Consider the following 24,454-nt stretch of genomic DNA (forward strand, 5'->3'; position numbering starts at 1 on the left):
CAGTTGAACAATGAGCTGCCAGACATATCTGACCTGCTGACCACATACACCATGTTAGCTTCCAAACCTCAGGCCACGCTTGCCAAGCAGCCCACACGAACAACTCCAGTATTCTCTATAAATGGACAGACCTATTATTTATCATAATGCAAGCAGTTCCCATGATCCACATCAAACATTCATAATTACATTAACTTTGTGCGGGGCACATGGGAAGAGTTGAATTTCACTCCCTTTATTTGGTTGCAGTGTTTTACTTCCAGCGGTCAAATATGTCCATCACTGTAGTCAATACTGAGGGCTGTGTTTTGACAAGAAATGCCTTCACACATGATATGTGCTCTCTGGACAAGTTTTTTTTTTCTGTCTGTCTTGGTGAATCTCTCCATAGCTGATGGCTGAGACAAGGTGGTATCAGATAGCCTGACCACTGCAGGTGATCAATATGGGATGGTGCTGTGTGATAAGTAATGGCTGTCATGGGGCACTCATTCAAGAAAATGAAAGCCCATCTTCCAGGTCCAAAACAACAGAATTCAATCATTTTTCTGCCCTGAGCAAACACCCACACTGGTTTTAAAAAGAAATAGCATCAGAAGGGATTACAACAAAGTTCCTGACAATGAGCTCCACCATCTAAATGCTCCTTTCAAGAAGCACATAGAAGGTCATACTTATGGATTTTTCAAAGCAAACCATCAGGCTCAACACAGACTTCACCTTCTAGTATCAAAACACCCTCCTCTTTGAGCCTGGCTCTGAAATCTTTGAAAACCTTTCCAAAGCGAGGAGGGGGACGTTGAAACTGTATTTACAATGACTCAAACACACCAAGTGTGGATGGATGTTTGGGCTGTTTTACAGCTATGAAAATTTGTAGCAAGCCTCCAGAGGGCTTCATCACTTCTTGGTGATGAAGTAAATCATCATGTTCCTCCTTCCTTAAGCTAACTCACCAAAGTAAATGTTTTCCTCGTGTAGTGCCTCAAACAATAAATCAGTACGGGTGGGCTGATGTTCCTTGGCCTCTCTTTTCTCTCACTCAAGCTCTCATATATTCACGCGTACACACACTCTGCTCACACACATACACACACAGCACAGAGACAGTAATCCTCTTAAACTGCTTTTTAAGCAACCATTTGTCATTCGGCTGTTGCATCTTGGGAAAATTGCAGCCCTACAGGAGAAGGAGGAGGAGGATGTGGAGAATGACTGACTGAGAGATAGCAGGCACAGTCACGTAGCCACCTTTTGTATACGGCCACTTTTCAGCATCATTAAGGAGAATCAAAGAGTGCAGGACTCAGAATGGCAGCACACATCTTCACGTCTCACTGTTTGTGCTCTGGAATCTCTGAAACAGAGAATATAATTCATCTCATCATTATTCTGCATATCTAAGATGTGAACATTGACATCTCAAAGATGGTCAACATGACAAACACAGAGACAGACTTTATCTGATATCTGCTATACCGTCTGTCCTGGCTTAAAGTTGGTTACTTCTAGTCCAGAGGTTCCAAATTTCCACGATGGGTTTAGTGTGACGATGACAACAGGATTTGGTGTTGTTGACTTTGGATCTTGCATCAGTAGATTGAATTACCCTTTGGTGTACACATTCATGATATAATAATTTTTAAACATTTTAAAATGCTGGATGGATTGTATTAGTTCTATTTCCCCATCAGAATAGTATTAAAAATGGTGACCTTTAAGCCTTTAATCAATGGCACCACTGAGGATGTGTCAAATACTTCAGTTTGCCACCAAACATAAAAAAAACAGAAAAAAAACAAACAAAACACCAAAAAACAAAATAAAAAACAAAAGAAAAAAAACTAAAGACATTCCCTGTCTTGTTAAAGGCACTTTGAGGAATTTAAAACTGATCTTAAAAAGTCCATTTTTTAAATATTTACAAATTCATAATTCACTATTTAAAATGACGTTATTAGCATCAATGAAATGGTTATTTCAAAACCAATTTCAAAGTATCAGTCATTGGGTTTTAATCATCAACTGTATAAAACATGGACGTAGTCTCGCCAAAGTCACCCGTCTGTTTCTGAAACGGAAAATGAAGCACATCAGCTATAGCCGCCATATTGGTAGTGGCAAGGGCAAGGGCTTTGCCTAGGGCGCCTGTTGGTCACATGACCCTCAGCTGTGCCTCTTATTGGGGGAGCTCGTGATCTTAATATCGTCTGAACGGCCGCATTAGAAAGAAATTCACCCCCCGTACAGTGTGTGCCGAGAGTAAAATTAGCGACTCAGACAGGAGATGTTTTTTGAACCAGGCTGTAAATTTTTTTGGCTTGGTGTGTATGTGACTTCCTGTACTTTTGGAGCCAGCCTGAAGCGAACACTCGAGAAACAGCAGATTTTAGCCCTTCCACATTGTCTCATATTCTTAGACCGAAAGTTGCCGCTTGGTTTTTAATGTTCCCATATATGGCATGAAGACCTAAGGCCCCTGTGATTAAACTTCACTGGCAGACCAAGTCAAAAACAAGATCTGACCTTTTTGTTCTGTAGTAATGTTGGATACTGGAGCTGGTCTGTCAAAAAGAGAAGGGCAGAAGAGCAGAGGAAAGCTAAACAGGAGAGTGATAGAGCACGGGCTAAATGCTAAAACATGGGTTAAGCTGTTTGTGAAAACGTGCATTGCAGCTCACATACAGCAGTTATACTGCAGTGGTCTGTTCAAACTTGAGTCTTTGAAGAGCAAAGTCCTGTTAGTGCTGCTTGGTGAGGTTGTAAGCACTGGTAGGACATAATGAGGATTCACTAACAATACAATTCGCAGACACGTCTCAGGGCACCAGGCTGTGAGTAGCACTACATATTGCCAGCTGCTAAACTATAGTACAAACGAAGTTTGTCATGTTTCAGAAAATAGCTCTATGTAACAGTTAAAAAAATAAATTACCTCGGCACTTTGTAGCCTGTGAAAAGTTGTCTTGAACTAAGAAAAGTAGAGTCAAAGAGACCTGCTCTCCATTGATTTGCTTTTAAAAACAAACACACCTTCAAGCTGATTTTGTGGAGTTATTGATGTTTTTCTGCCTTTGCATTTTTATTTTGCAGGATTGTTCTCAATTCTGTTTTGAAGCGAACTCAACATGTCCAACTTTTTCACTGTTAGATTTCGCCTTTTCATGCAGCTTTATTTTTTTTCTCATATGAAAGTCTGTCAACATGTAAATCCATCAAAACTCAGAAGTCATCATGCAGCTTAGGTATTTCACTCAGAGGTCATTCACTGGACTGACTTTGTCAGCACTGCTGGTAATGCTTTCCAATACAACAGTATAACAATAGCACTGTTGTCCCTTTTGTAATGCAATGTCAACAGTATTTTTTTTTATTCTAAATCACCTCTTTCTCTACTGATAAGACTCACTGATACTAAGGAACAGCAGAGTGGATGTTCTTTTAATTCAATTTATATGTAAATGTATTTCCTTTGTAATAAGTGTGTTGTATGATGCAAACATTGGCTGGTTTTGTTTTGTGTTGTATAGGGAGACAGCCCAGATCAGCATTATAACCTGGTATGTTACTCTACAAAATCAAGCTAGAGATCATACAGGGGGATATGTTTCAACTTGATTCAACGTCAATACAATCTCAATTTCCGACACATTTATCAGCTACAAGCGATATCACATGACTGGAAATGTGACTTTTTGCTTACTGTGTCTTTTTGTATCTTTGCACAGTGCTTTAATGAACCATGAAGTGCTGAAGCCTTGTGTCAGCACTTAACTGTGAATAAGGCAAACTGTGAGATCACTGTTGGTTGTATTTAAGTAAACAGCAGTGTCTTTTTCCACTCACTGTTGTAAATAGCTGATTGAGTTATTCAGCACCAAACAGGTTAACACAGGCTCGTGTTTGTGGGCTTATTACAGTATTATTGCATTGGTTCCATCCTGTCTCCAGGTGAAGATTGATATGTTTTCATCATTAGCTCTATGAAATGGTCCTGGAGATACTGAATACTCTGTTATTCAAATAAGCATTTTGTTGTTTTCAATAGCCTGTTCTTGGTATGTTGTCTTTTTATTTGATGAGTCTCACTCAGGCGAGGCTGTAAATGTTTTCAGCTCTGCAGCCTGGCAACGCAGCTTCATGTTAGCTCTGAAGCAAAGCAATTAAGCTCATTACTGTCTCTGCATTCTACTTGCCAACACAGAAAGCTCAGAAAGTGCCACAGAACGGTGTCATTTTGTGTGCTAATTTTCTTGCTTTGTACCGGAGTTAAGGTGGAGATTGGCCATGTCAGCAAAATGCATTTATACAAAGACCTTTTTGAGACGTAGCCTCTTTTTGGACCCGACTGGTGGAGTCCTCTGGTAGAGTTTGACTAACAGGGGTCTAGAAAAACCTGGGTTTGCAGCTCTGCACCGTTAATTTAACAAAGCTATGGACTTATGTTTTCATGTGGTAGATAATTTTCCAATTCATTATTTCTTACAACACATGGGGACAGCATTTGTTCCTTTTGCTAGCAGAGATCAAAGCCTGTATTAGATTAGCCGTGCAACCCACGCAGAAATATAGGAGGAAAAACAATCTTTTCCTGCAGAGGAGCATTTTCAGTCAAGTACTTTCAAACTGCAGCCTTTTCCCTCTGGTTGAGAATCCTAGTATTGTGCATTTATGCATTAAAGTGGGAAAACTGTTAGTGTTTTTACGAGTATCCAAAAAGTATGTGTGTGGTCAGTAGACTGTGTAATAAATGGTCGTAGTCTTTGTGACATCACCTGTCTGTTTCTGAAACAGTTCTGAACAGGATGGTTGAGGCTATATTGTAAATGAGGCAGGCTTTGAACCTCCACACTCACAGGTATAAGGCCTGTCAATCAGCTGAGCTCTGCCTCTGATTGGGCGAACTTGTGTTCTTCATACCTATCTGAACTCCCAGGTTAGACAAAAAATTTACTCCAGTGTGTGGTGTTAGAGAAATTAGTGATTCAGGCAGGAGACTTTTTATGTAATCTTATATGTAATTTCAGTTCACCTGGCAATGTTTGAAAAAAAGAAAAAGGAAAACATTTGTTGAAGTAGATGAAAAAATTAAGCTACAGCAGCTTCTTGCAACATAGTTCAAATGGTCAGCAGTCCTGCCTCTGAAATTGCAAAATAGCCAACCACAGTCCAGAATTTTGGGGGTTGCAAATAAGATTGCAACAGGTGGGCATGACAAGATCTTTGATGTAAGAGCAGTGTTTGATTTTGCTTAGTGTTGGAGAAAAAATGATACTGAAACATGTTCTGAGTGTATAGAGTTACAGTTTGGGTTAATAATTTGGATATATAGAGGTGGCCAAACGATCAGAACACCTCACAGATCTAAAAATGCTGACATTTTTTCTTTCAAAGCGTGATCAGAAGACATGCTGCTGGTTGCTCTGAACTCAACAAATATCAGATCAGATGAAGAGACTCCTACTGTTTTTATCTATATTTAACGTTAATATTTTGTTTGTCCACCTTTTGCAGCAATTACAGCAGTACGTCTCTGGCAGTGTTGATATATATATATATTTTTTACTTCAATAGAGATGTTTTATCATGGCATCTGCTACTCAAGCTAAAGGTTTTACTTTGAATCTACAATAGATTCAGTTTATTTTTCCATTTACCCTTATGTTCCTCATTTGCCTTCAGAACTGCCTTAATCCTTCGTGGCATAGATTCAACAAGGTACTGGAAACATTCCTCAGAGAGTTTTCTCCATATTGACATGATAGCATCACACAGTTGCTGCAGATTTGTCAGCTGAACATCCATGATGAGAATCTCCTGTTCCACCACATCCCAAAGGTGATCTGTTGGATTGAGATCTGGGGACTGTGGAGGACATTTGAGTACAGGGAACTCATTGTCATGTTGAAGGAACCAGTCTGAGATGATTCCAGCTTTATGACATGGAGCGTTATCCTGCTGGAAGTAGCATCAGAAGATGGGTACACTGTGCCCATAAAGGGATGGACATGGTCAGCAACAATACTCAGGTAGGCTGTGGACTTTAAACCAGGCTCAGTTGGTACCAAGGGGCCAAAAGTGAGCCAAGAAAATATCCCCCACACCATTACACCAGCAGCAGCAGCCTGAACCGTTGATACAAGGCAGGATGGATCCATGCTTTCATGTTGTTGACACCAAATTCTGACTCTACCATCTGAATGTGGAGCAGAAATCGTGACTCATCATCATCAGACCAGGCAACGTTTTTCCAATCTTCTATTGTCCAGTTTTGGTGTTGCTGTGTGAATTGTAGCCTCAGTTTCCTGTTCTTAGCTGACAGGAGGGTCACCCGGTGTGGTCTTCTGCTGCTGTAGACCATCTGCCTCAAGGTTGGACGTGTTGTGTGTTCAGAGATGCTCTTCTGCAGACCTCGGTTGGGACCAGTGGTTATTTGAGTTACTGTTGCCTTTCTATCAGCTCCAACCAGTCTGTCCATTCTCCTCTGACCTCTGGCATCAACAAGACATTTTGGCCCACAGAACTGCTCACTGGATATTTTCTCTTTATGGGACCATTCTCTGTAAACCCTAGAGATGGTTGTGCGTGAAAATCCCAGGAGGTGAATCCCCTGGTGAATGTCTGAAGTGGTTTAGTTGGACAAGTTTCGCGTCTGTACCTCTTGCAGTCGTCCAAGTTAATTCTTTAACACGTTACAGAAAACTGCATGTTCCAGCATCCATGTCGTGAGTTTTCTGGGAGCAGTGCAGAGCTCATGTGAGTGAACCAGATCATTATGTCATAGGAAAGCTCCATTTCACCCCAAAACCGCTTTCTGAAACTTTGAACCCAGCCACGCTGGAAGCTGTGATTCACTCCTTCCGTCTTTCAACTTGTGCTTTTGTAACTCCAGTCACGAAACAATAAACATCCCAGACAAAATCTGGCATGTGGGGTTTTTAAAAGCAAACAAGAATCGTTTAAAGACTCATTTCGTTGTTTTCAACAGCAGTGACACATTACAGTTTGGTTCTGTTTCTGCCAAAAATCCTGAAAACATTTGAAAGTGATTTGAGGCAGAAATCTGGAGGTTTATTTTGTGGAAACTTTGGTGTGGCATTCAAAGGAGTCTGCTGAAAAAGGTAGAGGGAGTTGGAGAGAGGCTAAAATAGTATTTTAGAGCCAGAAGGAGGCAGGAAGTGAGGTGGATGGACAGAGCTGGTCAACAAACCCTTAGTTGCCTCTTTACCTGACACACTGTCAAGATGCAGACAGCATGGAGGAGGCGGCGGGTTGAGGGGTGGAGGCATAACAGTCTGAGGGAAGGAGAGGAAGCCCAGGCCAGGCCCTGATAACGGAGAGCTGTCGGGGCTCAGGAGAGGAGTGGGAGACATTAGCCAAATCCGGACGGATCACAAGCCTCTGGATGCAATCCAGTTTTGCGGGGCTGCGATAAGGAGGCTGATTATGTGTCACCCATCAATTCGCCCGCCTCCCGCCGCTGTCTCCCCAGCCATAAATCCACTCATGACAAGCTCTGCTCCTCAGCACTCACCCCTCTCCACTTCCTCCCTCTCGCCTTCCCTCTGCTTGCTGCTGTCTGCACTCTGCTTGCAGTGGTGTGCTGCAGAGAGGAGGCGAGGAAGCGGATTAAACAAGTCTGGAAGTGACTGCAAGGATTGGGTCGGAAGTAATAGAGATTTAATTGATAGATCCTAACTGAGACGGTCAATCTTTTTGATAGGCTGTAGTGCGGTGTTAGAGGTGTCGATAATGATTAATGCAGGGGACTTAGAAGAAAAGTCATTTATTAAAACGCCAGGATCAGGAAGTCTAATCAGGGAAAAAATATGGATTTAAGAAGAACAGTAAATGTCTAGATGTTTCGTTAAGTTCAGATACAGTATCTCCCTTTCAATAGATCAGAAATGATGTGCTACCTTTACCTGACATCCTGTAAAATAAGCTCTGTTTCTCTTTGCACAATTGTTTCTTTTTTTTTTCTTTTGCAAATTGCACAGTTCTTTGACATCAGTGCACTATTTTTGATTTTAATTTTTAATTTAATTTAATTTAATTTAATTTAATTTTATTTAATCTAATTAAATTAAGTTAAATTAAATTTTATTTTATTTTAACATGCTTAATTATTTTTTTATTCTTCTCTGTATTAGCAGTATGATTGTTACTATCTTTATTTTTTCTACTACTTAAGCTCTATTTTTTTCTATTTTTGTAATATCTATTATGTGTTAATAATGATTGTACAGTGAGGGTATGGTTAACCGCAGTCAAATTCCTTGTATTCTGGAGGTACTCTGCGAATAAAAGCGATTCTGAATTCATGTGAGTGTGCTGCACCAAATCCCCTTTTCCACTTTTTGCCCTCAAACTTGATTGGATTACTAAGTCTTTATCAGATCTATCTGTAATTCCCCATCACTGATTATAACATGTTGATGGATCTTGATGAAGCCATCCATTTTTTTCCTGCCTCCACTGTATTTTGTTAATTATATAGATAAGTATTCCGGTTGTGGCTTGCGATGCATGCAGTTGCATACAACTCCTTGCAAAGATATCAGTGCCAGCAAAACATTTTCTCCTACACGCACACAAAGTTTTCCTTAAATAGTCACTTCAAAGTGGCATCCGCAAATTATGACCAGTTAAATGCTTTTAGCACTTATTAATTGCATTAGGAAACTAAATTGGGCAGCCGAGGTTTGATTTATTACTCAGCTAACTAGTTTTGTCACTCGGGGAATATGCAGATGGGGGCGGATGTTAGGTTGTGCACAGAGAGAAAGATGGAGAGAGACAGCGTGGCCAAACTATGCCTGACCCTTACACACACACGTCCTCGCTAACCTGCAGCTAAAGAAACAGACTCCTCCTGACCCCTCAGGGTGAAGATGAATTCACAGGGATGGAAAAGGACAGGGCTGTGTGTTCTCATACTTTGGCACTCATGGGTCACTGACTTAATGGCTCCTTTCTTACATTTTAACAGGCCCTTTAAATGCTTAATTCCTCACACTTTTCAACATAAAATATGAGTAATTATTCACTGTTAATGAGCACAAGAGCTTCAAACAATAATTTCAATTTATTGTACCATAAATTAGCAGCAAGCTAGTCGTAATCAAAAGCATAAATCAAGGGCACTTTTTTATCTAACAAAGCAGCGATGGTGCTATGAATTCTCGCATCATTAACATTTAATCAAACAATCTTTCTCTCATTATTAGCTGTAAAAACCTTGTTGACTTGTCACTTTAAAACTCCTAAAACACTAAAGTTTCTAAATCATAGAAACATTGTGTAATACACGCTGCAGAACAAAGTGGCTTCACTTACCTTGCCAGCTTTCTTTTAACTCTTTTGATTATTACCTGTAGCTTTCATTTAAAAAACAGCAATTGAAAGTGCCATTACAAAACATAATCACTGATGCATTAACAGATTTTGCAGTTTTATGAAGTAAAAAAGCTTTCTACCACTAGCTGTTCCTTCAGCTAGCGACTGACAGATGAGCAAGTGGTGGTTTTTGTTTATTACCCTTGGTTTCCTTTATTTTTTTGTCAAAAAATAACCTTTCATGTACTTTTTCTTTCAGACATATTTGTGCGCCCATGGACTGCTTTTGTTCAGCGTGATTCAGTGGAGCTGCCACTCAAAGAGGCAAGTAAGCCTTACTCTTAAGAGTCAGTTTGCCAAATGTAAAACAATGGAAATTGAGTGCCACAAAGTAAGAAAACTTTCCAGTTGTTTCTGTCAGTTTTTACAGCTTCTCTCACAGAATTCCAAATATTTGTGGAGAAACCAATAATTTTACATTCACTGTTTGTCACTTCATTCTGCAAAACATAGAAATCATGGAAACTAGAGACACAAAACTGGTTTCGTTGCTATATTGAGGTTTTGTTTTTGTTTTCTCGCTTCTTTCTGATCTGGTAGCAGGAATGATGTTAGGATGAAGGAGTTATACAGGGTAAGGTGTTGAAAGCGAGTTCGATCTTAGTTGCTTCTGTCTTTGAACAGGAATTGCAGAAGCAGAAAAGCCTTGCAAGGTAACTGTTTAGAAAGTTAGTGGAGTTTGTAAAAGAGGATCTTGCCACAAAACACAGCTGTGTTCTTTTGTATGCAAAGCAAAATATGCGAACAAGATGTAGATGTGGACACCAACTTATGTCATGTTGGATCCCTCTCCAAAAATCCCCAAAACAAACAAGCAAAAAAACTCAAAACAAAGAAATGTGACCGTCATGAGTGCAGTAATCACTCGGTGTCTTCCTGGCCTATGCTTTGTTGATGTTGTTGATTTTTTACACTGCTGAAGTTTATTCTGACAGGACTGCACTATGCACTCTGAATTGAGTCACAATTTTCCGTCATTCAGTATTGGTGAAAACAGTTTTACACATTCGACCCTCCTTGTGACTGTGTGTACAACAGTCTCAAAATGTGAATTTTTGGAAGCAGAAAGGTCATCCAATAGTGGAACACTTACAGAAAAGCTGTTTTTTTGGGCCTTTTGGGCTTTTGAGCTTTATTCGTGAAGGCAAGGGATGGGTACCGCATTAGGTACCTTATTAGGTACAGAGAATCGATTCACGTAGAATCACAAGGTACCATGTTTTGATACTTAAATGCATCCTTGTGACTGTGTGGAAGAGTAGGTGATTTTCCACACTGGACATTAACACAGCATTGCAAGGTTGTATGCTAAAGCAGGGGTGGCCAACCTGTGGCTTGCGAGCCGCATGTGGCTCTCTGCCTTTCGGTGTGCGGCTCTTCGATCCATTTATAAAGATGTTTATATAAAGCTATGAGTAGCGGTGTACTGATCAATCTAAAATATTGATGTACTGATGCCAACGTTGGGATCAGTATTGATCAATGTTTGGGTGTACACATTGATACTTAAGTTTCAGTTTCTCTTCTCTAGCACAAATTTAAACACACTAACAAACACAATAAACCTCGCCTTGAAAATTGGAAATGTATTGATTTTCATTTTATGTCATTTCGTTTATGTGCGAGAGGAAGTGTGTTTGTAAGATGTGATCTGAAAAGATTGATTTTTTTCTTTTACTTTGAATGCAAAATTTCAAACAGCTGCTGCTACAATACTGAGTTAAGAAGTTAGTGTAATTTAGGTCATTCTGCAGTAAATATTCCCATCACAATTAGGCTGTGAAATGAGTTCTAGGCTGGCAACACATTAGGGTCACAAAGGGGTGGTAAATTTCCAGAAAATGTTGAGATATTATGAATTTTTTGATAAAAACTTGAATGACTTTATGCGAACCTCAGGCGGCATTACACTCAGTGGTATTCATCTACCAAAAACTGCTATGTGGATAAGAAATAGCATTAACATGCAAGTGAACTTGGATGTGGTTCTTTTGGCCTAAATTATGCTACAATATATATGCCCCATCTACTTTTGAGTTCTTTATTATAAATTCCCAGTTTACTCCCTTAAATTCCTTTCTTTCTTCAAATTCATGTGGAAAGCTTAAAACTGAAAATTCCCAGAATTTTCTGACCATACACCACGTTCAATGATTTTGAATCACTTTTAAGACTTATTGTAACCAACTATATTTCGAAGTAATATCCCAGTGTGAGATGTCATTTGGATATGGTTGTGGTTTATAAGTCCAGTGTTGTCTGCCTCTAGCTCAGTGTTTCTCAATTCCGGTCCTGGGGCCCCCCTGCCCTGCATGTTTTAGATGTTACCCTCCTCCAGCACACCTGATTCAATTGAATGGCTCGTTATCAGGCTTGAGCAGAGCTTGATGACGAGCTGATCATTTAAATCAGGTGTGCTGGATTCGGGTAACATCTAAAACATGCAGGGCCCCAGGACTGGAACTGAGAAACACTGCTCTAGCTGTATACCCACAATAGCTCTGATTAGAGCACAGCTCCATTCACCCTCCATGTCTGTTTATCTTTGAAGTTAAGTATGAAGCTAGTTTCTGTGAGATGTCATATCAGTGAAATCATTCCCACAAATGTTAAGTGCGGTCTCTAGAGGCCTTAAACAATAGTGTGGAGTGTGCACTCAAAAGGGTGTGATGTCATTCCTTTGTATGCACAATGGATATGTGCATATTTAAATGTGAGACAGAAATCTGTAATTTTTAGCAAGAATTAGGGACCAACACCTGTACAATATCACAAAAAATGTCTGACTTTTCAGATGTAAGTTATTCCTTGGGTAGACGAGACACTCCATCAGCTTATTAGATTTTGTCCACTTAAGTTGAATTTCCTGAGCAACAAGTGGCATTCCTTTAATGAGAAAAATATATATGAGCCAGCATTTATTTTCAGCTAATTAAATCTTTTTCAATTACAGTAATTTAGATAATCAAACCCTGCTGATTATTAGCATTATGCAAGCTGTAAAGGGTTTGCTAGTTATTTAGCTTTTGTAGGCTACCTTCTCAAGGATATAAGTGAAAACAGAATGGTGAGATACTGCCCAAGAGTTGCTATTTTGTAATTGTTTTAAATGTCCAATTTGGGCCCCACGGGCCAATTTTGGCCTGCGAGCGATTTTTTTTCAGTCCACTGCCCATGTTTGATTTTTTATTACATACTTTTTTAAAGTAATGTAGATACAGTCGTCATTCATAGGAAAAAATCTGGAGCAGGTATCCAGTTTTATTACTATTTCTTATTCTAAAGGGATGGAAAATGCACTATTTTGGTTTCATTGGAGCATGTTGTGTCCCATGCTGTTTAGGCTGTATCGTGCCAAATGTCTTTGGAGACATAGGACTAGTATTTGTGTCATATGGTTGTTCAGTAACTTTATACTGTGAAATACAGTTAAGAAAAGTGCATATTTAATATCATGAACTGCAACCTAAATGTTTAGTTTTGGCCCACGACCCTCCTCTCTGATTCTTTTTTGGCCCTTTACTGAAAAGAATTTGGCCACCCCTGGTCTAGAGGTGTCAGTAATTTGCTGGAGATCATGTAACAGGGCCAACAGTTGAAAACCTAATGACATGATGGCAGCACAGCTTTCACATTTGTCATATGAACTCCTTAAGTGGATTCTTGCATTCTTTCTCCAGCTCTGCTTTGATGAATCGCTGTCAAGCTCTGCCCACACCCGCTCTTCAGCTGCTGCCTTATGCCCAGCCCCCCAGTCATCGCTGCCCCGTCTAATAACTCTTCCCATGTTTAAGCAAAGCGAGTGCCTAATAGACTGCTCTCAAATCACACATCGGGGGACGCTGGAGTGAGCCGAATGTCACAGCGCATTTATCTCCTCCTTGCCCCCCGACTGTCCCATCTACGCTGGGACCATTATTTAACCTGAGAGAGGTCAAATCCTCCCTGTAAGGCTTTAACAGAGCATGAATTAAGCTAAATAGTGTATCCATCCATTAAAGTAGCCATTGGCTGCTTCAAAGGCTCTTGGAGCACTACCATCCTGCATCGCTTTTATGGGTGTCACAGACCAAATGGGCTGATGGCGGGGGTGCCTTCCAGCATGTGACTCCCCTCACCTGCTGGAGGAGGAGGAGGAGGGGGGTTGAAGGGCAAGAGGAGGATAGGGGGCTGGGATGTTGCTGGGTCAGCACTTGGCATGCTATGAGGGGAGTAATGAGCCTTGGAGAAAGATCTTTGCCTCTCTTCCACTGCAGTCTGTGCCTCATTTTAGATTTGGGGGTGCTCAACCACTTAAACCTTATGTCTTGATTTTTCTCTTTGGTGCATTTTATATATTTCTGAATTTCTCTGGGTTGCATTTCTTAAGACTTGAATAATTTCCTGCACAGTTTTCAGAGTTCTCTTAAGTTTTTCACAGTGAGTTTGTTTATAAACTAACATGAAAGTAATAGTGAATGCTATCCATACAAAGCTTGAATCCTTTAAATTCAGCAATAGCATTTTTAAGACAAAAGATGTCACAAAATGATCAGTCTCCATCCACTCTATCAAGGAGCTTAAAGGGGTGCATTTAGAGAGGTATTGTTTCAAAATGAGACTAAAAACAGTAATTTAAGCAGTGAAGACAGAACATAAGACAAGTTTCTTTTGTGTCCTGATTACAGCGTAGAGTTCAGTCAACCAGTAGGAGTTGACGTCACAAGCAGCCTGAGAAACCAAAAAAGGTCTACAGCTCATTGTTCCTTCCTCAACATTACACTGGATTTCATTGTTGAAAATTCAACAGGCTTCTAGCATAATCTATGTCGAACATTCTTCTGCATTTTGGCTTCCCAGTGAAAGAATTATGCTGCAGGCTAGCTGTTTGCAGCCAACTGGACAGCTAAATTTGGATTTACCCAACAATGGAACCAGGATCCACAGCTGTGTGACCATATTGCACAGAAGACACTGCGAGACATGGCTTATTTCATATTCCCCCAGCCATCTGTGATGTATAAATAAAGCTCTGGTTTTCTGACAGTCAAATAACCAAAGACTTAGTTTGTAAAGACAAAGTGATCAAACATTGTTGTTTGAGACTTAATAATTCTGCAGGTCTGATCATATGTGAGTGCTTAAAATTGATTTACTATTCAAAATTGTATTCCCTATTTTTTGTCTCTGTTTGTTCAGTTTGCAAAATCTGGCCTTGTTTGTGTCTGTATAAGCACAAAATATTTAACTGTCCTCTGCAAACATCCTGTACCAATGATGATCCAAGTTCTGTCCAACCAACTTTCTGGTCCTAATTTTTTTGGACTTGTAGTGTCCAAACCACTTTCTTAGTTTAGTCAGCCGTGAGCTTCTTAAACACTAACAACCAAGAAGAAATAAATGTTTAGCCCTGCTTTGTTGGATTACAAGCCGTAACTGAGCCGGTGACACTAAGGCATCATCCATTTAGACCTGCCAGGGTAAGCCGTCACAATGGATCTTGGCTCTGTCAACCAAAAGCCCAAAAGCTCAAACCAGATTATGTCTCTCCAATCAGAGCTCCTACCAGCAGCAGTTCCTAAAAAATGCCTCCCAGCATGGCCTCCTGATGTTAAGCTGTTAACAGGGGCTCTTCTTTGTCCCCCCTCGTGTGATGGATTTTTATGCGGGTCCTTTGCAAAGATATTATTTCATATCTATCTCTGTCAGTGACCTATGAAGGTCCAGCTTGACTTAACAATGATCTACGCCTGGTTTGCTTCCTGTGCAGGTAGCAAAAGCGTAGTTATAGAGGTGTACGTGAATCAATAACATCACCACGGAAGTCAATCATACATAGTGGCTGAACAGAGAGGGATGTATGGATTTATTGATTGCTTTGCAACAGAACTGTTCTTTAAATGCAGAGAGAAAGACTCTGATTTGATGCTTTGTGTCAACACTGCAGCCTGGGTTAAAACAACAGGAATAAAATATGGAGTAAATGCCGTATTGGCGTATATTCATCAGCTTTCCCAAATGCACTTTTTGGCTTTGCATCCCCTCAACAAAAGAATGAGATCTGGCAAGCTTCCATCCTGCAAATGGCCCTATTATTTTTGCTCCGCACCCTCCGGTTACTCTGAATAAGCAGAATTTATCTATGTCAAACAGCCTTGACTGTGTTGTTCTGTTTTTACCTCCTCACTTGTTGTGGCTTTACCACCACTGCCACCCACATAAACAAACCTCATCAACCCAGTTCTTTCGAACTTTCCTACCGTCAAATGTCTGTCTTGACTCTGCATTTCAGACTTTTTTTTGCTCAACTTTAGCACAGCCTTAAAGGGACTTTGTAAGTGATCTTGAAAAAGTCTCACCTCTAGATATATACCAGATCATAATCCACACTTGAAAATGAGATTATCAGCACTGATAGAGGTTATTTCTGAATGCTTTTTCTCAGCATCGTGATCAGGTTGGACAGGACCAGATTGATTTACAGCACACAAAAGTTCCCATGACAACTTCACACCAGCCTAACAAAGTTTAGCAGTAAGAATTCTGAGTTTTTCTTTGCTGAAAACAATTCATTATAGTGATGGTGGACACAACTGATCTTTTTTAAAAAAAATGTCTTAAAACCTATTTTTATTCTTTGGCTTTTAACCCACCTTGAGACTCTGCTCATGTTTTAGTGCTAAGATTTGTTTTAGTTTTTTATCAATTGTTTCAGTGTTATTTATTCCTGCACCACCTTTTATGTACAGAACTTTGTTTCAGCTGTGGTTGTTTTAAAGTACTTCATAAATAAAGTTGAGCTGAGTGATAGAAAAAAGGACAGAAGAGCGGAGGAGAGTTAAACAGGAGAGTGATAGAGCAAAAAGGCAAAACACAAGCCAAAGGCCAAAACACGGGTTAAGCTGTGTGAGATGATGTTCATTCCAACCCACATGCAGCAGTTATTCTGCAGTGGTCTGTTCCAACTTAAGGGTCTATCAATAAAATGAAGAGTGAGGTTACGTTAGCTCTGCTTGGTAGATGAGCACTGGGTTTGCTAACATTACAAGGTGAGGACACATCTCAGAGAACTAGCTGTAGGGCTAAACATAGCCAGCTACTAAACTAGGCTAATAACTGGGTTTACAAAGATTTCTTGTTATCTCAGTTCAAACAAAAGCTCTATGTTATTGTTGATGAATATATTACCTGGTCATGTTGTATTCTGTAAAAATTCTTCTTGGAAAGAGTTATGTAGGATTAAAAAAAGATTTGATCTCCATTTTTTAATACCAACACATGTCTGGTTAAGAGTCATGTCCTGGCAACAGTGTGGAGCAAGTGCTCATAGGATGGGGAGTTCCACTTGCTAGTGCTAATGCTAGCTTTTCAAGAAATTCCTCACAGACCCTTAGACTTTCATCTTCCCAAAATGACTGTAAATCCATCTCCAGCACATCCCTGACATAGCATAGTCATACGTTGCTTGTACCTGATGAAAGATTGCAGTTCAAGCCTTTACTGGTTACTTTGCTGTTGATTTGAGACTAGGCTTTACCAAGAGGTTGCTTTATTTTTGACAAGTACATGGCAGTCACGTCTTAAATGTCTGTTTATCGTATTTAAACTGTATAGTTGTACTATTTCATGGGTAAAATGCAAGTGAATGCAACAGAGGGTAAAATGGGTGATAGTGTAGCGATGGGCTCTTTGATGGAAACTGAAGGTATTCAGCTCTTACCACCTGATTTTGAAAGGTTGCATGAGAAATGATAAGCTTGCAGAGCAGATGGACCTGCCTGATTCAGTTCAGCAGGTCCATCTTGCCAGGCTTCATTGACCAACAAATTCACTCGGCTAAAGTCTAACCGGCCCAATCAGGGAAGAGAGGCGGGAGCTGCAGGAGTGACGAGCAGACGTGACGTCAGCAGACTTAAGTACTTGTCAGCGTTCCTTTGATTCTTAAGTTAACTTAACAAAAAAGGCAGCAGTTGTCTAACGCCATTATCACAGCCGTTTCTTGTGTTCCTGTAGTTGTTCGTCTATTATTTCTCAGCAGCAGCACACATAAGCTACGTTATACTGTGGCTTGATGTGGATTGGTCTGTGGTGAGTTTGTCAATCAGAACGGTTGTCCAATCACCAGCTGCTGATTTTTCTTGAAGGTCCCACCTCTGAAAACAAAGCCGGAGAGCTGCGACCCAGATGGACTAGTGAAATATTTCTGTGGCGGGTATATGAAACTGACCTACTAGCCTGTCAGGTTAGGGAAATGAAAACTAACCTGAAAGTTTCTTGGTAATCAGAGAGGCCCCTCAGGTTAAACTTTCAACCTAACCTCATCCAATGGTGGCTATTTTTACATTGCTTGCAATGTAGTTCTTTCCCCTTCGTGTCTGACAGAAGCGTATCAATGTGGAGGCTGACCACAGAAAGCTGGATTGCACGTGATTGCAAAGTGACACGTCTCTGTTTATATGCTCTGTGAGCATTCATGGTTTGGGTTCAGCCTCTGACAACACAGTTCCTGTGACAGGATAGAAGTAAAGCTTATGTCTGTTCTGTAAACACTATCTGAGTGATGTCAACATGAATCTTTCATTTTAAAGACAAAAAAGTGTTTTCCTACGCTTTGTTGGGTTCATGTTCAACCATTATGAAGAAAAGCAAAACCACCCAGTGAGGCCCAACCACCAGTCAAAACTGTAACGATTGTATGAGTCACTCGTTCCTCCTTCCTCCCACAGAGTTCAGGGGAGGTGAGGACAAGGAGGGTCAGATGCTGAGTCGGGTCATGCACTCACCAAGAAAACCAGAAATTAAAAATAAGATCATTGTCTGCATCTGCCTGTATATAAAACTGTCAGCCCTGTTTGGATGTGAACACAATGAACATACAGCAAGACATGAACGGGACGTAACTCAAGCTGTAACTCTTACCTGGGAGGGGTTTTTCCACAGTCTCATGACAGACACAGAATTTACTACAACAGCTGTTCTTTATTGTTGTGAATAACTGCAAACGATAGTTCTGTGGATCCCACAACTCGGGAAACATAAAAAACAGGCCTTAGGAGATTTAAGATGTAAACAAAATATTATGTTTGTATTCCCACATCCATTAGAAAGAGCAATATATTGTCTATTCTTTCAGTTCCAAAAATAAGAGCTGTTTCCTATCGCCTTTTGATACGACAAAAGTATTTTAACTTAGAGTCCACTTCTATTCGCAGCAAGTGTCCATTGTTGTTCATTTTACAAATGCATGCAACTTGCTGGCCACAGTTTCTGTAAAGAACCATCGAGGGAGGATTGCATAACATGGCTCACACTAATTAATCAGCAGCCTGAGGCTGGTGTTGTAAACAACAATGTTGGTGCACAACTCTTTACAAATAAAGCATACAGTGCTTTTGTGAACTCCAGAGCCTGTAGAGAAGTTGAGGAAAATTACGAGTTAAGGGAGGCTGAAACTTTTGTTTCATGATGTTTGGCTTGGCACACACTGAACCTGTGTATCAGACCTACCTGTTGTTAGTAAAGGCTGATTAAGGTGGCACCTTGTGGGATGGATGTCTACTGTCTTGCTGCATTCACATAGCTTGCATATTTCACCACTCATTTCAAACTCTGAACTTCCTGTTTGTTTTTGTTTTTGTTTTTTTTAATCTATCTATACCATCAGCTTTGCTGGTAGTAGTCAAAGCTTCTCTGGCCATAGTTCTTGTGCACTTTACTAATACTTAGCATAAATAAAGACATCCCTCTTTAGTCATCATTTTTACCTCAAGTTGGTAGGCTAGTCCAGGCTCATTAAAATTTGTGAAAGCGAGCTCATTCCTTTTTCCTCACCTGAGTTGTGTTATATTTAGTAATTTTGATACTAAACTGATAGTTTATAAGATCTTGAATGAGCCAACGTTGGGACAAAGGGTGGTTGTATGGGGAGTTCAACTTGTTGCTTTCTCTGGGCCTATAAAAACTTAAAATTACCAAACAGTAATCACAATTCAGGTACTTCTAGGTTTTAGAAACTGCTGCAAGTGTTTCACTATAGAAGTGTATGGCTGAAATAAAAATCCCAACAGTATCACATAATAACGTGATAAGTTTCATGTCATAATGTGATACTAAGTTGTCACATTGTAATGTGTACTTTTTTGTTAAACCTGTATTGTTGATTTGATTAAATTTTACCTAATGCTTGGGTTAAGACAGGGACAGATTCTGCGGTTATTGAGCACGGTGGATCATAGCCGCCACAGATTCAAGCTGCACCAGTACAATGCCACCACTGGTCTTGTTTAAGGTTGTTTTATTTATTTTTTTTCCTTTTTCGTTTGTTTGTTTTTGTTTTTTAATTGTAGCATGAAAGTACATTAGAGGCTCAAATTATGAATGGACAACAGACCAAAGCAACAGATGCTTCTTGCAGGTTAACTCTGTCTTCATTCTCTGTCCCCCAAGCAAATACCAACACACAAATGTACCTACATGGATATTTGTTGTTTTACAATTTATTAACCTTTATTAAAAAGGAGAAAATCTCATTGATTTTAAAAATCTTGTTTTCAAGAGTGTGATGGCCAAGACAGCAGCAGTGAAGGGTTTTTGCTTTTCAGTACGCCAATGTCATATTTCAGTATCTTGAGGTTAAAAAATTAGTATCATGGAATAATGTGATAATTCAGTATCACATTTAAACGCAAAAATTATCATATTAAAACAATCATTTCTGGTGTGGCAGCAATGTACTCCTGTAATTCGCTGATTCTGCCTCTGCAGTAATCTTTTCACTTTTCACTTTCACTGAACAGACTGAATATAAGCTACTTAACCAAAAAATTATTTACCTGCTTATAAACTCAACACACTGATTAGAATGAGGCTGAACAATAAGTCCAATACGATATAAGCATGTACAAAGAAAAACACACAGTGTAGAGACTCCCTGATTCTGGATAAAATAAAATAATTCTTTTTGGATGAGGGCAGCATTGTTCTGTGCCCGTCATGTTTAAATTTCAAATCTGTTAGATAGCCCTGCTTTCACACCAATTTGCCAATCAGATGATGCTCCAGTTAGCCAACAGCTGCCCTCAAAGTCACTATGGTGATGACAAACAGCAGGATTTAGGACGTGGAAACTGTGATTTCAACGTTCAATTACACTGTGATTACTAATTCACCACATTAGACACCACAAAACTTTGCAATGCTCACTTGTTTTCAATTCTTGCAAAAACCTCCCACTATTTTATCAGAAATAAAGCTCAAATATTGAACATTAAAATCTTTTTTGGATTAAAAAGCCAGTTCAGCAGTTGGGATTCATGAAAAATTACAATAGAGATGTTTTTTTTGTTTGTGCTCGGACAGCTCTTTCATCAAAAGTCAATGCTCTGATCTTAGTTTGTATGTCAAATGAAAATCATCAACACTACATATAAGCATTTTTTAAAAAGCTACTGAATTCAGTGAGTGTGACAGCCTGCTCAGTTCCCATGATAGATCCCTTTTTTCCTCTTGGGGTGAATCCTCTTTCAGTAAATGAACACTTCTTCCACAGGATTGATGGCCACTACCTCACTCTCAGACTACTTTCCCAGGACTCCACTCTCAGTTGAGGTGGTTGCCTGGTTTTTCGCCGAGAGCTGACAGAGGTTTTGCTACGACTTTCTCTGACAAACTGACAATTTGTGACCTTTGGAGTCGACCATAAATAATGTGAGAATTCCTCACTTTCTCCCTCGTCTCCAGCTCTCACCTCAAGTGGTATCATATGAACCCAGAGGCTCCAGTGCAGGGAGTTCCATATGGGTGTATTTGCCATAATGAATAGGTTTTGTTTACATTGGATTTTTCTGAAATTCTTAAAGCTGCTTTTATTGGTTTCTTTTAAACCCGTTCATTGCACCCTGTCAGCTGTGGGTGCTAAATCTGCAAATGATTCTTAAGCATATTTGTAACTGGCTTTTGGTTTGGAATAAGAAGAAGGACTTAAGAATATCACTCATCAGGAGATATTTCCTCAGGCTCAAATACAACAGTAAGAAATGAGTGGTGGATTTTTGCTTGGATTGTGAGCACATTTCAACATTTAACACAACCTCAGTGTCTATGAATTGAGTCAAGAAGAAGTGTGTTTGGCAAGTGGAGTGTGAACAGTTGCAGTTGTCATGACTGTTACACCAAACATGACACTTTAAAGATCCTATAAAGGGCCTGTTTATGTTAAATATGGATCTGGATCCATACAGAGCCTTCTGTCTGTGCTCTGCACATTTCCAGAAAGCTTAGAGATATGGATCAAACAGAGCAGTACCACCATAAACTGTGGTGGCAGTGTTGCTGTTGCTATCCAATATGTAGCTTTAGTGAGACATGAAGAAAAAATAACAATGGCGGAACTTTCGCGATGTATTCAACAGCCTCACCAACCACCACCTCCTACAACACTACCTCTGTTTATATCTTTTATGTTAGTGGTACATGAGCAGTCCTCCACAGTAGCCATATTTGTTTTTGAGTTTGTTGTTGTCATAAACTTTTGACTCTGGGCGAAAAGACTCATGGAAGTATAAGAGCAGTGATGGTAACATTGTTTTAAAAGGACATAGACATTTTTGTTAGGGATGTTCGATGCCACTTTTTTTCAGACCAATACCGTTACGAGTACTCCTTTTTGAGTACTCACTGATACCCAGTACTGATACTACTAGTACTTTTGATACATAAAATTAAAATTAACAGTGAGACATCATTTTGATCCAAGACAGCATGGTCCCTCTGACATTAAGTCCAAAATAAAAAAAACAAACAACTCTCTCTGAAAATATGTTTTTTTATATACATATTTAAAAAATGATTTTAAAAATGCACAATAAAACTAACAACTTTCAGAGTTTAAAGATGCTATGAAGAGGATCTGTTTTGATTGCACTCCCTTGCCACCTTGTGGCCCGGTGTCTCCGCACACGGGCAGCCTTCATGATTACAGAAGCCTTGAAAAAAGGCTGGTATCAGCTCAATACTGATACCTGGTATTGGTACTTGCCCATCCCTAATTTTTGTAAGAAAAGTGAGTATAAATGGGCCTTAAGATGGTAGCAAAGTGAGGATCTACATTTGCATTTTTCTCTTGAAAAGTTGGGTTCCTGTATTCTGGACAATGCTATTTGATATTGTTTTCAAAAAATGAGGACAAAAGTAGTTGCAATTGATGAGTAGCAGAAAACCCCTTGAAACAGACTTTTTCTATAGTCATACCTATTTCTAGGGAGTCAGTTATCAACAGTCCTCGTTTGATAGCATATAGCATGAAACCTGTTGAATAATGGTGTGATACATGTCTGTATTTATGTCTGTTACCCTCTCAGCTGATTGGCCATGCTACTCACAGGCTATTCTTAAAAAACTCAAGTCTTTTTCCCCCAATATCTGATCAAAATGCTGGTATTGTGGCGCAGCAGAGAAATAATAGGAATGGGATAAAAACCTTGTCAGGTTACCATTACAGCTTGAAGAGCTTGCTGTGGTAACCACCTTCATAGGGTGGATTTAAGGGCTATCTTTGGACGTCACCTTGGAGACTACATCGTCTCTGTGTCCCTGTGAGTTAATGATATACTTATTTCATGCAAATGTTCCTCTCTGTTTTAATTGTAGTGTTTGTGAGAGCCCACCTAATGTTCCTCCTCCACTTCTCTATAAAAAACCTCAAAATTCAGTACAAAACAACATTCCTTCTTCCTTATGCATAAAACTTTAGTGTGAATCTTTGAGAGGATGCTGGCATTGAAAGGCTGTTATACTAAGCTGTGGGAAGGACAAAATTTGGGTTTTAGTTTTTCAAATGATACAAGAAGGTTGTTGACAATGCATTACAAGATGAGGTGACAGGATACAATGCAGCAAAATATGATGTGAGAACATATGCTATGGTACCATGTGAAACTATACTTTACATCAGGGATCTCAAACTCGTGCCATGGAGGACCAAGAGGCTACAGGTTTTTTTTCCCAACCAAAAACTCCATCTGCTGATTTCACTGATTACCTCACCTTCAAGCAGAGAGCAGGGACCAATCATTGACCAATCTGATGGAGTTTTTGGTTGGAAGGAAAACCTGCAGCCTCTTGGCCCTCCATGGCACGAGTTTGAGATCCCTGCTTAACATATTTATGATGTGGTGATGATTAAGTCTAATGTTATACAACATGATATGATAACTTTGTGGAAATTAATTATGGACTTAAGTGCTGAGAATACACAAGTACCTCTATAGTATAAGAATAAATGAAAACATCACAACTAATGTGATTTAGTCATTAGCATTTTGGCATAATAGAAAAAAAAAACATGTAATTTTGTGATTCAGCATCAAACTATTTGGAAGGGAAAACTTTTCTTACATAAAAAAATATTGCAGTTGTGAATTTAAAGATTAACTTAAAAATGATTTATTGATACAGCTAAAAGGTCTTGGTCCATGCTCCATCGCTCTTCCATTATGAACATGAATGAAGCAAATGTCAACTCTTAACACATTTGTTATTGTTGGTACAACTTATGGTTCAAGCTAATCTACAGCAATCAGCATCTCAAAGATTCACCACCGGTTATGCTAGTTTGCATGTAAGGATGGAAATCCAAAAACCGGTTCCTATTGAAAATCAATCAAGAGAGGCTGTCAAAAACCCATTGACTACTCTCATCTTCACATAAGAACTACTTTAATACACCTTTTAAGATGTTTGAATATACTTATCCATGAAACAAAGATGTTTTATAACTATTTGTGAGTTGGTCAATCCCTGTCCACACCCTGTAATACTGTGAGCAACATTCAGTTATTTATCTGTTGTTTTTAACGGGTAAAAGTATGTCTATGGAAATTATTGTTTGTATACCTGGTGGTTTGAAAAGGAACTTTTAACCTCGTCTTTGTATTGCCCACGCCTAAGTGCCCAGTTTGACTCACATCTTTCACTCTTATAGCAGATGTGTCAGGAATTAGTTTGACATTGCCACTCATTCTTTGTTTCTTGAGTGCTCCCACAGCCAGAAAGCCATTCCCGCCCTCTGACATAAACA

At 39.5% G+C, this 24,454-nt stretch overlaps 1 long non-coding RNA gene across 1 annotated transcript in view; it reads left to right on the forward strand.

Moving 5' to 3' along the window:
- Window positions 1-24,454, forward strand: part of LOC141811047 (uncharacterized) — a 104,353-nt gene that overhangs the window by 55,773 nt on the left and 24,126 nt on the right. The window contains exon 2 of the long non-coding RNA XR_012600142.1: window positions 9,599-9,663. This is a non-coding gene — a long non-coding RNA (uncharacterized LOC141811047). The remainder of the gene's footprint in view (window positions 1-9,598; window positions 9,664-24,454) is intronic.

The sequence above is a fragment of the Halichoeres trimaculatus genome, unplaced genomic scaffold (genome assembly GCF_033239565.1).
Source record: "Halichoeres trimaculatus isolate MK-OKI-2021-1 unplaced genomic scaffold, fHalTri1.1 fHalTri1_scaffold_22, whole genome shotgun sequence".
In the NCBI taxonomy this organism is placed as follows: domain Eukaryota; kingdom Metazoa; phylum Chordata; class Actinopteri; order Labriformes; family Labridae; genus Halichoeres; species Halichoeres trimaculatus.